The sequence below is a fragment of the Chelonoidis abingdonii genome, chromosome 15 (assembly GCF_003597395.2).
Source record: "Chelonoidis abingdonii isolate Lonesome George chromosome 15, CheloAbing_2.0, whole genome shotgun sequence".
In the NCBI taxonomy this organism is placed as follows: domain Eukaryota; kingdom Metazoa; phylum Chordata; order Testudines; family Testudinidae; genus Chelonoidis; species Chelonoidis abingdonii.
In genome coordinates, this window is record NC_133783.1 from 16,325,949 (window position 1) to 16,344,813 (window position 18,865).

General features: G+C 45.4%; 1 protein-coding gene across 1 annotated transcript in view; it reads left to right on the forward strand.

Annotated features, from left to right (window-relative positions):
* PHYHIPL (phytanoyl-CoA 2-hydroxylase interacting protein like) overlaps positions 1-18,865 on the forward strand; it is a 97,105-nt gene that overhangs the window by 21,652 nt on the left and 56,588 nt on the right. The gene's annotated exons all lie outside the window — the stretch shown is intronic.

Genomic DNA, 18,865 nt, shown 5'->3' on the forward strand with positions numbered 1-18,865 from the left:
TTCACAAAGTGCTGGTGGATCTCTGGGGATGCTTCACCCACATCAGTATTGTCTGGACAGGGAAGGTGCATGAAACTAGCATCTTTAAGAGCACAGAAGTGTTCAGAAACCTACATGTGACGGGTTCCATCACAGAGACCCTCTTGGGACTGTCACCTGACGTGCTGGAATTACCTCTAAGCCTGTTTTCCACTGCCAGCTTGGGACTCCAGAGCCCTGCCTTGTTGAGCCAGACATGCTAGTCTGCTGCAGCACAGACCCATGTCTGGTCCATGCCCCCAAGGCTGCAGACTTTAACCAAAACCGCTCAGCAAGTCACCTATCTCCAGCACCCAGACACCCAGCTCCCAAAGGGATCCAAACCCCCTCCCCCCCAATACATCTGTTTTACTCTGTATAAAGCTTATACAGGGTAAACTCATGAATTGTCCACCCTCTGTAACACTGATCGAGAGAGATGCACAGCTGTTTGCTCCCCAAGTATTAACCACTTGCTCTTAGTTAATTAATAAACAAAAGTGATTTTATTAAGTATCAAAAGTAGGATTTGAGTGGTTTCAAGTAATAACAGACAGATCAAAGTAAGTTACCAATCAAAATAAAACAAAACACGCAAGTGTAAGCCTAATACATTTAAGAAACTGAATACAGGTAAATCTCACCCTCAGAGATGTTCCAATACGCTTCTTTCACAGACTAGACGCCTTCCTAGTCTGGGCCCAATCCTTTCCCCTGGTACAGTTCTTGTTAGTTCTAGCTCAGGTGGTAACTAAGGAATTTCTCATGACTGGCAACCCCCTTTGTTCTGTTCACCCCCTTTTATATCTTTGGCACAAGGCAGGAATCCTTTGTGTCTCTCTGGGTTCCCACCCTTCCTTGTAAATGGAAAAGCACCAGGTTTAAGATGTATTCCAGTATCATGTGATATGTTCACATGTCCTGTGAGACTTCATGACTCGCTGGCTGGCACACACATGTATACAGGAAGGCTTACAAGTAAACAGAGCCGTTTACAACCAATTGTCTTAGTTAATGGGAGCCATCAAGATTCCAAGCCACCATTAATGGCCCACACTTTGCATAGTTACAACAGGACTTTAGAGTAATACTTCATATTTCTAGTTTTAGATACAAGAATGATACATACATACAAATAGGATGAACACACTCAGTAGATTATAAACTTTGTAATGATACCTTATAAGAGACCTTCTGCATAAAGCATATTTCAGTTACATTATATTCACAATGTCACTCTAGAAGCAGGGATTTTCTTTCCCAACAGGCAGATTACCAGTGGTGGTACTGAAATGCCAATAGTGATCCTGAGGAATCTAGCCTACCCCTTGCTCCCCTTGCTCATGAAGCCATATACCAGCCTATCTCAACAGCACCAAGGAAAGATTCAATTACTGGCTCAGCAGATACAGAATGACTGTTAAATGAAGGGATGCTGGCAGGTTTACTCACAAGCTTGGATCCCAGTGAGAAAAATATCCAAATGTTTATAGCTGACTGCTATGTACTGCATAATGTCTGTGAAGCAAATGGGAAAAGTTGCCACCTGGGTGGAGGTAGAGCGGCTGTCTGCTGAATTTCAACAGCTAGATACAAGGGTTATCAGAAGAGCTTAATGTAGAGCTATGCAGCTCAAATAGGCTTTGAAAGAGGACTTTAACAGTGAGCCCCAGCAATGCATTGTGGTGTACTCTGCTTTATTGAGCTCTGCAGTTTGAAGGCCTGTTAGGAACCGAGTGATGCTTAGCGCACATCTAAGACTGTAACCATGCCAGTGCACCTATTACTTTTGCCATGTTTGCTGTACATTTATGATTATTACATTGTTGGTCACTGATCCTATGAGTTGTGTCAAAGTGTACAATCACAAGTTACGTGAGTGCTTTCAATACTGCCAGCCATTCTGCAGGATATGTTGGGCACTAATAAAGATAAGTCATCTTCCAAACAATAGAGATTTTTTGAGTAACAAACACTTTTAACAACATTTTGTGCAAGTTAAAAGCAAGTACATTAAAACTTTATTCAATTTATGGAATTGAGCTTAAAGAAGGGGAAGGAACATTCTTTTCCATTTTAGCTACATATACATTAACTCTGGGTCTCACAGATCACTATATGTGAAGATGTGGTTGTCCTTAATGTACCCCAGTGTGGAGTAGTAAGGGTAGAAATGTGGTTCCTGCTGCTATGTGGAACATTGGTGTGGGCGGAGTGTAGGGAGGTGCTAAAATGGAGTTCTCCATGGACTTCAAAGGGAGGCAAGTCCAGGATTGTTGGACCCGTAGGTCCACAAGAACAGCTATTGAGTATAGGGTGATGACCTTGAACACTGGCATTTTCCACAGGCTGAGGGTGATTTTAGCTGGTGTCTCACTCCTGAGGGTCACAAAGGCACAGAGAGCACAGCTGTTGCTGGCACCCCAAAGTCACCATGGCCCATATAATGATAGCCTGTGTACTGCAGTGGTGCCTGCTGAAGTTATCACCAACTGGTGTGGGAAAGTGTCTTACCACAGAGGAAGAAATAAGGCTGCCATTCCTAGGAGCCTTCAGGAGAGGATTGCAGAGTGCCTCCATGGAAGCTTTATCGAGATCTCACTTTGTTCATAAACAAACTGCTCTGCCAATCTCCCCCCTTACTCAGCCCCCGCCTAACTCTATAAGGGAATGAAAAGCTGATAACTCTGCTTCTCTTTACTCATACTAGAACAGGTAGTGGTACAAAAAATTTCATGAAAAGTCTATAGCCGTGTCCTGCTAAGTTGAAGGTTTTATCATTGTAATGGAAAATACATTTACACACTTACCTGAAACTCCTTCCCTTGCATTGGGCTGATCCATGCTCAGCTGCCAGGACTGACTAGATTGTGGAGTCTCAAATATATCCTGACTTGTGGCATAGCAGGACCCCTCAGTCACATGTCCCCTGTCCTCCTCCTCTTCCTCTTCCTCACTGTTCATGGCAGGGGTCTGTGACTCAGGCTCCTCAGAGGTAGCCACAGTGTTCTTGCAGGGTGGTGGAGTCTCCACCAAATATGGCAAGCAGCTCATTGTAAAAGTGGCAGGTCTGCGGCTCAGTATTGGATCGACTGTTGGCCTCCCTTCTGATATGCCTTCCTCAGTTCCTTCTCTTTCGCAGAGCACTGCTGCTGATCCCTGTAATACCTCTTCTCCTGCATCCTACATACAATTTGCTCATCCCTGTCCACATTTCTATGGTTGGTCCATAGCTGTGCATGGACAGCCTTTTCTCCCCACATGCCCAGGAGATCCAATATCTCCTATGTACTTCAGAGCTTTTGTGTATCTGGTGTGGTCAGCTGGGCAGTTGCTCACAACAATGGAGAACTGGCAGGTGTGCTCACCAAACCGGGCAATCAGGAAAAGGAATTTCAAAAATTTCTAGGGCTTTAAAAGGAAGGGAGAGAGGCTTCCAGTCTCCATGACTGCTGGGCAGTAAAGTTCACAATTGTGACCCGACTGGTCAGTGTTGGGCATTGTGGGACAGCTGCTGGAGGACTATCAAGGTCGACATTGACCAACCATGGCTCAACACTGCTTGGAAGGTGGTTTCTATATCAGTGTAATGGAAAGCTTACATTTATGGGTGCCAAATTTAAGTGTAAACACATGCACAACTAAATTGATACAAGGCGACTTCCAGTGACCTAACTTGGTAGTGTAGATCAGGCCACCCAGATGCCCTTTGATTCTCAGAAATTTTTATTAGATATAGATATTCAATCTATCATACTCAAAGTCTTTCAAAGGAAAAATAAATGCAAGCAATATGTTCTGTAGTACTGTCTATGAACAAAACTCTCTAGCAATGTGTCATCATTCTCAGGAGATAGCTCATTAGTTAAATGTAAACAGCCTGCGCATTCTCCTCCTCTGTTTTTATTCTCAGTATCTACTATAAATACCATATAAATTGCGTCTTTTACATTATTTATTACATTGACATCTTCATCTGTGTAAGTTTTCATAACAGATTTAATTTGACTGAATTGATCTGTATCTGTTTATTTCTTTCTGATTATATAGTAGTTGCCAATCTTTAGCTTATTCATGATCTTGCCAGTTCCCTGTGGGTCAATTGTTCTGCTCATAAATAAATAACTCCTGCACTGATTCTTCTTTCAATGCTTGCTCATGTCGATTCCACTCTAGGTGTGTGTGCGCCCACGTGCGGGGTTGTCGGAGATTTTTGCCTTAGTAGTAACCATTGGGCTGGCTGTGGCATCCTCTTGAGTGCTGTGCTCATGTGCTGCCCTCTCAGTTCTTTCTTACCACCGATGGTGGTTAGTCAGAGCACTTTTCCTTGCTTAGCAAGGGCTAGCGGTTTTCATCTTTGGACTTTGTGCCTTAGGGCCTTGTATATAGTTAATTCTTTAGTAGTTAGTGTTAAGTAGTTCCACGGTCAGGAGCGCTGATGTATGCCTTCCTGCCAGTGCCATTGATTCACAGGGTCCTTGTGAAAGTCAAGCAAGACAGAGCAAAGATTATCTTGGTAGCCCCCACATGGCCTTGCCAGCACTGATTTGGCACGTTGCTGAGCCTTTCGGCAGCTGTCCCGCTGATCTACTGTCCCAGAACCATGGCATGCTTGACCTCGTGTTCAGCAGGTCTTTCTGGGCAGCAGGAAACTCTACACCAGCGTGACCTACCTGGTGAAGTGAGAAACTTGATGCACAGAATTATTAGTGGCAGACTAAAACTTTAAAAATATCTTTATGGAAGGAGGAAAAGAGGGAAAAGAGAGGTTCTAGAAGGTACTACAGGGGAAACTCAGCAGGAATTTACTATGCTTCAGTGAAAATGAGGAAAATTGAAGACAATTGACCACTGTGGGCTATTCACAAAAGTAACCATAAAAATGAATTGCAATAGAAAAGAAAAACTGAAGAGAGCAAAACAGGCTTTTATATGGCAGGAGCTGGGTCCTGAAGGAAAAAAACAAGGGTAGCAAGATGATGATATTTGCCCAGGGGGAGAGAGGAGTTAAGGTGATACATATTAAGTCTCTTTTTAACTCCTAAAGGGACAATGCAACAAAATGTTGTTTAACCAAAAAAAACTTTAATTGAAAACTTGGTAATAAGGAGATAAAATTTGGAGCCAGGTCATAGTCTTACTAAAGTGAATTGGACTTTTGCCATTGACTTTAATGAGAGCAGGATTAGACCCTTGAATAATGACTTGGTTAAAAAATACATGATATAATTGTGAATTTCTAGAAAATAGGAACTCAAAATTACTTAATTAAAAATAAGCACTTGAACAGGCCCTTGTGAAGTGCACCCTAGGGTATCTATAGAATTTTCTAAACAGCTAATAATTATTTTTTAAAAATCAGAGAATTGCAGAGGTATCAGGGGACTGGTTGAGTGTGAGCATATCACAGGTCTTTAAAAATGGAATAAAGAGTAACTTTGGAAATCACTGTCCTATGAGCATAACTTCCAGGCTGAAAGAAATGGAGTAACTATTTGAAGGAAAAAAAAAAAGTAATGTGCATAGAAGTGAATAGCATCATGGGACCAGATTCATAGATTCATAGACTCTAGGACTGGAAGGGACCTCAAGAGGTCATCGAGTCCAGTCCCCTGCCTTCATGGCAGGACCAAATACTGTCTAGACTATCCCTGATAGACATTTATCTAACCTACTCTTAAATATCTCCAGAGATGGAGATTCCACAACCTCCCTAGACAATTTATTCCAGTGTTTAACTACCCTGACACTTAAGAACTTTTTCCTAATGTCCAACCTAAATCTCCCTTGCTGCAGTTTAAGCCCATTGCTTCTTGTTCTATCATTAGAGGCTAAGGTGAACAAGTTTTCTCCCTCCTCCTGATGACACCCTTTTAGATACCTGAAAACTGCTATCATGTCCCCTCTCAGTCTTCTCTTTTCCAAACTAAATAAACCCAATTCTTTCAGCCTTCCTTCACAGGTCATGTTCTCAAGACCTTTAATCAGATATAACAGAATAAATCAAGTTAGACAAACTAGATAGCCTTTTTGGTAGTTTTTTTTTTCATAGACAAAGCTAGAAGATGTACAGAATATAGAGTTACATTTGGACTTCAGTAAGGCATTTGGTACAGTGCGACATGATAGTCGAAGGGAAACAATGAATCCAGTTGCCCTGGGCAGAAATACGATTCAATGGATCAAAAGCTCATCACTGAATGACAGTGAATAAGGCTACGTTTATGTCATGGAGGTCATGGAAGTCATGGAATCCGTGACTTCCCGAGACCTCCGTGCAGGGCTGTCCCTCGTGGGGTGCAGGGTCCAGGACGTAAGCACCAAGTTTCTAATCTCCTTGGGGGTGCTTCCTGGCTCTCCCAGTCCACCGCCTCCCCCAAGGCCCCACCCTGCCTCTTGTCCTCCCCCAGCACCTCCTGACACCACAAAACATCTGATCTGTGGTAGATGCTGAGAGGGAGGAGGAGGTGCTGATTGGTGGGGCCCACCAGCAGGCAGGAGGTGCTGGGGGGACAGGGATGTTGTGGTAGGGGAGCTCCTGCTCGCCCCGCCTCACCTTACCGCCCATCTCCTGCGGGGACCCCCACAGTGAGGGACCTGGAGCGGTCTCCCTGATTCGCCATACTCAAGGGACAGCTCTGCCTCTCTGACATTCTCTGCTTCAGCCCCAGGGGCTGCAGCACTCTGGAGCTGACAGCTGGTGGGGCCCTGGCAGGGTTCCAGCGACAGGCGAGAGCAGTGACAGGGGGCCCCCTGCAAAGTTCCAGGGACAGGTGACAAACTCCTGAGGGGGCCTTCCTGAGGGTTCCAGCAACAGGCGACAGCCTCACGTGGGGGGAGGGGGACGCCTCGGGTGAGCGCCTCTTTGGGAAATATGGTCATCCTGCAGCTCCCAGCTGCTGTGGGCGGATGGGGAACCCCACAGCTCCCAGCCACCATGGTGGTGGGGAAAACCATGGTGGCACAGCAGCAAAAGTCAGACAGGGCACGACTTCCGTGAACTTTTGTTTATTCCTCCTGACCTATGCATGACTTTTACTAAAAATAACCATGACAAAATCTTAGCCTTCATTATAAATGGTATTCCACATAGTCAAGGATTAGCTTTTAGTGGGGTCCGACAAACATCAAGGTATGGTCTATTTTGTTCAACATCTTCATAAACTATCTGTAGGGTAATGAACTAATTACATTTGCAAATGATACTAAACTAGGAAGAGTGATAAACAATACAGGGGATATAGAAAAATTATAAAAGGATCTAGAGGTTCTCTAAAGATCTAGGATTAATAAAATGAGGTTTAACTTGTGTAAAAGCAAAATAATAAATTTGAGGAATGAGATTTCTAAACAGCAGCACAATCTCTTGAGGACTCTGTGTTCATAAGACAATAAATAGATTATATGGAAATAATTTGGTTTCTTCCTGTATGTCTGAGGTGAGCAGTATGGGTACAGTTTTCTTTTAATTGCTTACAGTTCACTCACTGGGATGGAAATTGGAGATCCAGATTGCATAATAGGGGTTCAGCATTTTGTTTCAGTGTACGTCAGTTGAATAAGAGGGACAGATTAAGTTATACATACTATATAGATTTGTGACTAGACCCTCTCCCCCATCCTGAGATAATACTTCAAGATGTGTGCATCTCAATGGAGAGTTAACTACACCTAGGAGTTGTGAGCCCTGCCAACAACCACTTCAGCAGAGGACTCTATATGCAGCCAGCCCACCTACCCAAGTAGGTATACCCTGGCTGCTGGGCTAAGTACTGGTGGCGGGTGGGTGGTGCTGCTACCTCTGAGGGAGGGAGATGGGACTCCTAGTGCTGCACCTAAGGGGAAAGGGTCCTTCGTTGCCATTCGTGGGAGAAGAAGGGGGACTCATGCCACTGCCCCTGTCTCTTTGAGTGGAAATAGGGGCTTCTGGCCATTCCAAGCAAGAGAGTAAAAAACACAGGGAGCCTCATGTCATAGCATGTCTAGGGCCTTGGAGTGCCTAGTGTCCATGCTATTTTGACTGTCTCTAGGCTGTCTCATGCCATAAATTAATTGTACCCTCATGGTTTATATTAAGAGGTCTCAGATTTTCTTCTTGTGATGCCATCACCTGTCAAAGTCTCTGGCTTTTACCCTAATCTCAAAGTATTTTGTGATTACATCCCCCACAATCCTTTGGAATGATATCCCACAAACCGCATTGTTACAATGTAACTGCTGCTACAGATGAAGAATGACTATAAGATAGCAAATATATATTTCCAGGTAAATAAAATATAACATTTGATTAATATCTGTTAGGGTCCATCCTAAATGCAGAAGCCTACCTTTGATGCTTTCCTCATTTCTGTACTTAATTCTTTTTATCCTGATGAACTGGAAATACCAATATAAACAAATATAAAATCCCTTTTCTCCACTCCCCTGCAAGCCATCTACGTAGCTTTTCTGCACTCTCTGCTTCCACAGCCCACTGTGTAATAAATAGATGCCTCTCTTACCTGGAGGCAGGGAAGACCTGGGAACTTGGGGTCATGCCATTGCCTGGAAAAGGATATTTTTTTCAACTGTAAATGAAACCTGAAAATGTGAAAAGGAATTATTATCTAAATCACAAAAATTCAGTTGCCTCACAGAACTCCCTGCCCTATTCAGCCTCTGAGCCTACTGAACTCACAGTGGTGCCAAGTCTCATGATTTTGTCATGGGTTTCTTGATAATTATTGTTTTCCTTAAAGCCCCAGCTCCTGTAATCAAATAGGTGTGTGATGATTTCAACCTTCATTCTTAAAGAAAAAGTAAGTTTCTAGCCCTCATGGCTCTGGAGAAATCTTCAAAATGTGACTCCATTGCATCCTAAAGGCTCAAAAAGTAGAATGTAAATAAAAAGAACACCAATCTATTATTTTTACATAATTTCATGATTTTAAAGCCAATCTCATGATTTTTGGTTAGCCTGACTCATGATTTTTGAACATTTGGGATTGACAGTACTGATAGTGGCAACCTAGCATACGAAAAGCAGAACATAGTAATGAAGAGGAAGGAGTACCCAATCCCATTTCTCCCATGCTTCCTAATCCTTGGATGGGACTGGCTTTTCTGCTAGCAAGCATGTGTGTAGGGGGCATGTGCCCAGATAACAGGAGGGCAGCGTGAATTTCTCTTTTAACTGGAAACCCTGCAGCAACATCATTGTGACCCACCTTGAAAATCATGGCCCCAGGATATGAAACAGCAGTAGAGATGATTTACCGTAGCCAGAAGAAGTGTGTGATATGTCTCACGTTTCCCTGATAGGCATGACATGTGCTACAAAATGCCTCCACTACTGCATAAAGTTGCAGTGCATAACAGGTATGCTCCTTTGTTCAGCTGTATAAACTAGCTAGATTGATGTGGTAAAATCTCTGCAAGCTTTTGCAGTCCTAGATACACAATGCTGTACTGTCTCTAATATTGTGCTGGCACTGTCAGCCTTTCCGTTACATAATTTTGACCCATATTTGTGAGATGTGACATTTTTGCTAAACACTGTCTGTGATAATCTGTCATAGAACAAACTTTCTGCTTATATGATGAGACTTTGTCTTCTTTGACAAACCAAAATGTGCTTGAGTGTTACTCCTTATCAGGGAGATAACCACAGCACAGTACTTTCTCAGGTAAGAGAAATATTAAGGAAAGTGCTGTGTGCTTTGAGACACTTTGGGGCAAATTATTCCATGATGTGATTCCATTAAAGTCAGTGGAGTGGTCTTAGGGATGGAATTGTCCCCTGGATTTAAAAAAATGCTTGGATGTCCCTCTTTTTATGGGACTGGCTGTTGGCTGTACACTAGCATGTATTTTTGAAGTCCCCTCAAAATGCTGCCACAGCCAGATCCAGAGAGTGTGCTCCATGCTTCTGAAAAGCAGAGCTGTGGTAGAGTTTGCCTGCCCTAATAGTGCACTGAGGTCCACCGGTATTTGTGCTTAACCATTCTTTTCTTCAAAAAGGCATAACAGTTTGAGTATAAAAATGGATATAGGTAAACTGGAGGCTGTTTGCTACAAAACAGCTGGGAGGCAAATAGCCTTGGGGGAATTGGAACACACTCAAGGCTGACTGTTCTCAGAGCTCAGTACAAAATCTATCTTTTCTCAGAAGTTTTCCTTAGGTAACAGAAAATGGGGGGAAAAAAGCAAAAACAAGAGAAGGAAGGAAAAAACCTGTGTGGGAGGGGTAATGAGGTGAGGGAAAAATGGAAATTCTCCAGGTATTGAAAAACAGGTTCTTCTTCAAATTAACTGTAAATTGTAATACTGTGTTTGGGAACTAGGTAATATGATTGTGGGGGCTGTATAAATGTCTTTCATCACTGTGGAAATGAATTAATGGAGGAGAGATTGAGAGACTAAAGAGCATCAGCTTCAAGGAATGAAAGGGTGGTGCAGGAAGGAAATACCTGGAGTAATTATATGAAACAGAAGTAAGTAAAACTCAGCCTTGACATCAGGAGAGTTTTGTGCAATATTAACAGTTACAATAGCATGGAGCAATGTTCCCTCTATTTTGTTTGTGTATACGGAATAAATGCCTGCCGGAGCTGAAATTAATAACCAGTGAGTGCAGTTTTTCAAGAATCTCATTCCTTCCTCCTCTTTCTCTATCCTCACCCTCATTCAGTCTATTCACTTTTTCCTCTCCTTCTCTATTGACTCATGCTGTCCCTTCGCATTAATTTCATATTATGTGTTCAATACTGCTTCCCTTCTACTGCTCACTCCCCATTTCACTCTCTTTTTCCCCTCACACACTCTCCTTCCTGTCGCTGCCGAATCCCACACATCCCTCACTTTTGGTTTGGGGAAGAAAAAGAGAAGGAGAGAGAAAGAGAGAGGGGGAGTGGAAGGGAGGGATAGGACCAGGGGAGCACTGCAGAACCTTTTCCCAACATCCTGCATTGGGAGTACCAGAGGCCACCATGGCAAGCGAGGACCCTCTCACAGCACCACTGAAAGTGCTTTATGAGGAGGGAGCCCCAGAGCCACTGCTCCTAAACTTGTGGGTATTGGAAGCAGCTGGGAGGAATGGGGTAACCCCAGAACCCAGTGAAGAGCAAGTCCCATGTGGCAAGTACATATCTGTGTAAGGAGCTTGCTGACAGGGATGCAGTTTACAGTGAACCTTGGGGAAGGACTGGGAGACTGATAAAGTAGATAGGGAGCCTTTCACTTCCAGTCACCATTTCATATCCAGAGGAGTTTGGTAGTGGGCAAAAGACATGACGATCTGAATGCCATGTGGTGGCCTATGTGAAATGAGTTGATGGTCTGAGTCCATATCAAATGAACAAATGTCAGTATTCCAAAACCTATCACTACAACTCAGAGGATTTCTGAAACTATCAAAAAGGTGCCAAAAGTGGTTACTGTGATGTGAATTCCAATGTACTAGGAAATGGACTGATATCAACTCATTTCAGGAAGGCTACCAGACAGCAGGTAATCACATTCAGGCACTGCCAACCTGATTTTGAACTTAAACCAGCAACCTACACGTGAAAAGCTCTATATCCCATTATTAGAGACATTTAGAACTCCAGAATTTTTATTCTTTAATCTGCATTTATTAGCTTTTGTGGCAGAAAGGAGCTGAATTTTTCTAAGCAAAAATGATAACAGTAAATGTAAAAAGATAACAGTTGTAAAAAGTTTAAATGTCAGTAAACTTCTTTTCCTGTGGCTTTATGACCCTATTTTCCACTCCCTTCAATCGTACTGCTTATTCCTGAACTTGTTAATTGACTAACTCAGAGAACATTCTCATCTGAGAATATGAAACTTTATTTCCAACAAAATTAGCTTTGGCACACCTCAGGATTTTTCTCATTAGCCCCAGAACATATTTCAGCAAAGCAAGGAGGTAGTATATGAGCTTAACAAGCTGGCTTGCCCCTTAGGGGCTGGAGCTAGCTAACCGTAATTACAGAATGAGTCACATCTGGGAGAAATCAGGGTGATTGCCCTACAAAGAAGTCAGGAGGCTACAATGAAGGAGAGAAGCCCAGGAAACTGTAGGGAATATCCCAAAACCAAGGGAGCTATGACAGAGAGGAGCCCAGGGAGCAGGAGGCTCCTATGGAGAAACATGGATGGAGTTTGGGACCAGAAGTTTGGGGGCCTAGAAGCCAGTGCCAGGAAGCTAAGCTCCAGCTAGGAAGAGCTAGGAGGATAGCTTGTGAAAACAGACTGGGACAGAAGAAGAGTTGTGGCTGGGAGAGAAGATGCCAGAGTGAAGTATGGACAGTTATATGGTAATAGACTTTATTTTGGGACTCTGAGTATTGTTAAGAACTGGCTTTTGTTATGAAAACAGCCCCAAGCAGGGACTGTTACCTGCCTGAAAGCCTGTTTGCAGCTGTTCAGAGGCCTGTCAAAAGGGGCCCAGTATCTGCAAAGCAACCCCTGGCTTGATAAACAACCACCTGATTACAATGAGGAATAGCTTAAATGAATTTCTCATCCTTGTGTCTTGCACTGTAATCTATAATAATCACTCTGCTCTCCCCTCCTGCCAAGATGGGTATGGACAATATTAATTCTATTGAATTGCTCTATAATTAAAGGAATAAGAACTGAGCCACGTCTACACAACAAAATTATGTCAACCAAAGTTGCGGCGGCTGCATGCATCACTTGTGCATGTGCACACAATACTACTTGAGTTGGTGGCACACATCTTCATTGTGAGCATTTGCATCAATGCAGAGTGAAGTGCAGTTTACCCAATGTCCAACTCATCACCATCCAGCATGGGGTGTATTGACAAGATTTTGTGATGTCTCTTGGGGCTGAAACAATTGCGCAGGCATGACCGACTAGTAGCATAGGTTCAACTACCCATAATGCAGTGTTTTCCATCCCATAATTTCATCTGCAACCCATAATATTTCCTGCCTCTTTTCAAAATGCCTGCAAACTGACGTGTCCCTCCTCGCAGTCTGCCATCTCTGACAGAAGCATGAAGCTTGCACAGCTCTGCACTATTGTCATGAGTAAGGCTACGTTTTAGTCACAGTTATTTTTAATAAAAGTCTTGGACAGATCATGGGCAATAAACAAAAAGTCATGCCCTGTGACCTGTCCATGACTTTTACTAAAAATACCTGTGACTAAATCTTACCAGCTGGGAGGGGGGTGCTCCTGAAGACTGCTGCCGAGGAAGAGGGGGAGCATAAGACGATGCTTCTGCTGGGGGTGGGGGGCAGCCCTGGGCCCTGCTGGAGCGGGGTATGGCCTGGGGCCCCTTGCCGCTGCTGGTGTGGGTGGCCCATGGTCCCGCTGCCGCTCTGTGCATGGAGCCCGGGCTGGAGGCAGCTGGTGGCCCCACTGATGTTCCAGGTGGGGAGAGGCCAGGGCCTGCCCTCTTGCCGCCACCACTGGTCTGGGTGCGGGGTGGCCCGTGGCCCTGCCACTGCCGCCACTCAGGGAGGGGGGTGGCCTGGCCCCTCCCCGCCACCAGTCCGGGCAGGGGACGGTTTGGGACCCCACCACTGCTGCTGGTCCAAGTTGGGGACAGCCTGCAGCCCCGCCGCTACTGGTCCAGGAGAGGACGGTGCAGGGCCACGTGACCGCCACCACTGGTCTGGACAGGGGGCAGCCTGGGACTCCACCACCACTGCCGCTGGTCCCAGACCGCTGCTCCAAAGCAGAGCCAGGGACCAGCTGCCTGAGGCTACCAGAGCAACGGCTAGTGCAGCTTTCCCAGGTGCTGGGGTGGTCCTGGGGTCAGACGGACCAGCACTTCAGAATTCACAGAGGTCATGGAAAGTTACGGAAGCCATGACTTCTGTGACCTCTGTGAATGATTCACAGCCTTAGTCATGAGCATTGCAAACACAGGGCAACTGATCCTGCAGTATTTGTAGAGCTATGGGGAACACATTTCTTGGAGGCTAGTGGAGGCTAGATTGCTGTGGAACATGGAAAGAAACGTGTTGGCGGCATTCATGGAGTAGCTGCAGATGGTGGAGTGATGGTTCTGGGCCCGAGACACAAGCTCTGACTGATAGGACACTTTGTAATGCAGGGTTGGGATGATGAGTAGTGGCTACAGAACTTTTGGATGCACAAGGCCACATTCCTGGATCTGTGTGCCGAACTTGCGCCAGCCTTCCAGTGCAAAATGAGAGCCGTGCTGACGGTTGAGCAGTGAATGGTGATTGCACTGTAGAAACTCGCTACACCTGTTTTGCAAACAGTCAGGAATCAATTTGGAGTCAGGAAATTCACCACAATTGTCATGCAAGTGTGCAGGGCCATTAATCACCTCCTGCTATGCAGAACTGTGTCTCTGGGTAATGTGCAGACCGTAGTGAATGGTTTTGCAGAAATGGGGTTCCCATTTGGGGTTCCCAAACTGTGGTAGGATGATAAATGGCACCCATATCCCTCTTTTAGCACCAGACCACCTTGGCACAGAGTACATGAACAGAAAGGACTACTTTTCTATGGTAATGCAAGCGCTGGTGGATCACGAGGGATGCTTGACTGATATCAGTGTGGCCTGGTCAGGGAAGGTGCATGACACGCACATCTGACAACACACAGGACTGTTCAGAAAGCTGCAAGCAGGGATTTTCTTTCACAACCAATGGATTACCATTGGGAATGTTGAAATACCAATAGTGATCTTGGAAGACCTAGCAAACCTTTTGCTTCGCGGCTCATGAAGCCATATACCAGCCACCTCAACAGCACCAAGAAGCACTTCAACTACAGGCTCAGTAGGTGCAGAATGACAGTTGAATGTGCCTTTTGTTATCTGAAGGGTCGTTGGTGTTGTCCGTTTATGAAATTGGACCTCAGGGGGGAAAAAAATATCTCAATGGTTATTGGTGCCTGCTGTATCCTGCATAATATCTGTGAAGCAAAGGGCGAGGGGGAGTTTCTGCTGAAGTGGAGGTTGGCAGTGGTGTGGCTGTCTGCTGAATTTGAATGACCAGATATAAGGGCTATAAAAAGAGCTCAACATGGAGCTGTATGGCTCAGGAACATTAATAATGAGCCAGAGCAGTATGTGTTTCTGTAATGTGTTCTACCAGACCTTGTTCTTTTGCAGCCCAATATGAATCCTGCAATGAGTGCTGTGTGCATAAGAATATAACACTGCCAATGCATCTATTCATATTGTCTGAGAATGATGTTATTTTCTATGGCAAAAATGAAGTAACAGGAAATTTGGGGGTGTCAGATCTGTTCCGCACCAGCTAATATATGTTGTGAAATAATAAAGATGAATTATGTTCCAAAAAATATAATTTAATTCTGTAACATGAACCAGGCAACTAAAACACATTTAGAACTTCATAAAACTTAATAAATTAAGGCAACACAACTTATGAGCGGGTAAGAACAGTCATTTCCATTTCAGGTACACATACACCAACCATGTCTTTTTCACAAGTCAGCTCTTTTTGTCTTTAATGCCCCCCGAGGTGGAGTGGTAGGGGTAATGCAGCGGCCCCTGATGTCAAGTGGAATGTTGAGGTGGGAGGTGTAGGGACGTCCTGATGCTGAGTTGTCTATGGGTTACAGAGTGGTGAGCATGGGATTCTTGGACCTGCAGGTCTACCACAGCATCTCTGTTTGCTGCCTGAAGGGCCCCATTATATTCCAGTGATGCTCCTTCTCCTTTTCTTGCTTGGATTCCCAAGCCTTTTTCCTCTCCACTCTTTCCATTTCCCATGCTGTCTGAAAGGGTCAACCTCTATGCCCTGGTCTCATTCTCTGATGCAGCACAGGCTTGCAGCATCTCCTGGAACATGTCAACCTGAGTTATTTTCTTTCTTCTCTTTATCTGGTTCAGGCCTTCTTTCGGGTGTGGAGGGGGAAACCCTCAAGGCTACAGTAGCAGCAGCTGCAGATACAATCCAGACTGCAGAGGTACCATTGTCAGTGTATTCACAAAAGAAATCAAAACTTAGGATACTGAACTCATTCCCTTTGATAGCTGAAAGTTGTAAGCACTGCATTCTGACTTCTCCTTGGGACTGATACAGCATGGTGCCAGTCACAGCACCAGCCATGGTGAGTATGGCTCTGGGGAGAGGTGTGAGGGGTTAGCCCACAGGCATGAATATATGTTTATAGGACAAGGGGGCTGAATACAAGCACAGCTTTCCACAGGTGGTGGTGATGATTTCAGCTGATATCTCACTCCTGAGGGTAAGACCAAAAAACCACAGCTGCTAATGGTGTCCTGATGCTGCCTGGGCCCGTATGCTGCTAGCCTGTGGACTGTAATGGTGCTTGCTGAAGTAATCGCTGAATGATGGGAAAATCTCCTACCACAGTGGAAGAAATAAGGCAGCCCTCTCCAGCAACCTTCGGCAGAGGATTGCAGAGTACTGCCATGAAAGTTTCATTGAGATCTCTATGGAGGATTCACAGGACATCCCAATGCACATAAAAAAACTGCTCTGCTTAGCTCCCTCTGCCTAACTTCCGAGGAGAACGAAAAGTAGGTAGTAACTCTGTCTCTCTTGGTTGTTTCACTACCTCTTCTAGCACAAGTAAAAAAACAAAAACAAAGTAAATCAACAGATATATCCTGATACTTTGGGGATTCCATCCCTGTAATTTCAAAACAAACAGCATACTTACCAGAGGTTCCTTCCCCTGCATCAGACTCATCCACGCTCAAGTGTCAGGACTGGCTGGACTGCGCTGTAGTCAGAAACATATCCTGGCTCTCTGCGTGGCTGGATCCCCTCTTCCCCCCACCCCCCATCAGCTGTGCCCCATACTTCTCCTCTTCTTACTTGTCCACCTCTTCCTTCTTGCTGTTCATGGCGGAGGCTGTGATTCAGGCTCCTCCGAAGCTTCCACAGGGCTCTTGCGGATAGTGGTGGGGTCTCTGCTGAGAATGGCACACAGCTCTTTGTAAAAGCAGCCAGTCTGCATCTCTGCACCAGATAGATTGTTGGCCTCTCATGCCTTCTGGTATGCCTGCCACAGCTCCTTGGCTTTCACGTGGCACTGCTGCTGGTCTTTCTTGTAGCCCTTCTTCTGTGAGCAATCTGCTCAGAGATATCAATGTTGCTAGGGCTGGATGATAGCTGTGCCTGCACAGCCTCTTCTCCCCACAGACTCAGAAGATCAAACATCTCCTTTGTACTCCAGACAGAAGCATGTCCGCAGTGTGCAGCTGCCATTGTCAGCTGGGCAGTTGCACACAAAAGTGGGGAGCTGCTAGATATGCTTGCCAAGCTAGGCAACCAGAACAAGGAATTTAAAAAAATTGTGGGACTTTAAAGATGAGGGGCGGCCACCGGGCCCGTGGGTAGCAGAATTCACAGCAGTGACCAGAATGGTCACTGTTGGGCATTGTGGAACAGCTCCTAGAGGCCAGTAACCATTAATGTAAGTAACACAGTGTCTACACTGTTATTGCATCAACCTAACTACATTGACCGTGATGCTATGGCACTCGGAGAGGTGGTGTTATTAAGTCAGTGTAGCAGGGCAGTTGTGAAATTTAAGTGTAACTGCATCCACAGCTAGGTTGAGGTAAGCAGCCTTCCGTCGACCAAACCATGTAATGTAGACCAGGCTTGAATGTGTATAGTGCAGTGGTGGGCAACCTGCGGTCCACAGGCCACTCGTGGCCCATCAGGGTAAGTCGCTGGCGGGACATCAGACTGTTTGTTTACATTTGCACAGCTGTCCACAGCTCCCAGTGGCCCACCACTGGTATAGTGCTTCTGCAGTTCACTGTAATTATGTGTAATTTTGGGGTGGTGTTAGTAATATGTTTGTTCAGCAATGGAAAATAAATACAAATAAATGTGTGAGAGTAACCCTGAAATAAGAAACCACACTATGTGGAAGAGGCCAAAAATACAAACCAAAACCAGAATGAAGTTTCCCATGTCCATGTAGGGCTACCTAAACTTGTCTAGTGAGGCTAGCAGCTACATGGACTGCACTTAACCGATTTAAAATGGAGGAAATTGCACCCACCCTCACCTTAGAGTTGGAGATGAAGCTTGTGGCGACAACATACCCAAACACAGCAGCTGTCCTTTTAATCCCTAGTAACCTCTGCAGCATCACATGAAAGGGACCTGAGGTGTCTCTCCATTGTACATATGGGCTGCCGTTTTAAGACTCTTGGTGGAACTGGAGATAAAAGTGAATCCAAGTAATGAAAAATTCTGAACAGTGCTGCATGGGTATTTAACTCCTACCGCAACCATGATTCTCATGGGGCTTGATCATATTATTTTGGGAGGTTATTTTGTTCCTGCCCCTTCCTATACTCCTAGAAGGCTGTGGGGGGCCAGAGCTACTTCCCTCAGCACACAGAGTCATGTGCAAGATGCAGAGCCCAGAGCAGGAGCAAAAGGCCTGGCAGATTGCAAGGACAGGGGCATAGCAGGGACCCTGGGAGCAGAGGCAGCTGGGACAAGCTGTATAGGAGTAGGTCAAGTGTCCTGGCTGGGTAGCACTCCAATGACCCAGAGAGGCTGGTTTGCTGCCTGGCCTGGCCCTTCCTAGGATTTCTGCCTTGCTTCCCTGTCAGGCTGGGACATTACACCCATGTGTGGCAGTGGCTTGGCCACGTGAGGGAGGCGCACTCACATGGTGTGTAGTGGGGAATGCTTGGGGTGGCTGTGCCTGCTTGAAGGCGAGGCGAGGGCCTATCGGTGTGAGGAGGGAAGGAGTGAGGGGTTGGGGTGAGTGGAAGGGGGGGTGCGCTGGGGAGGGCTGAGCGGTGCGGGGGGAAGGAACGGATGAGGATGGGGGAGTGGATTTCCTCGCCTGGGAGCCAGGTCCTGGGGAGCTGGGCACGGCCAGG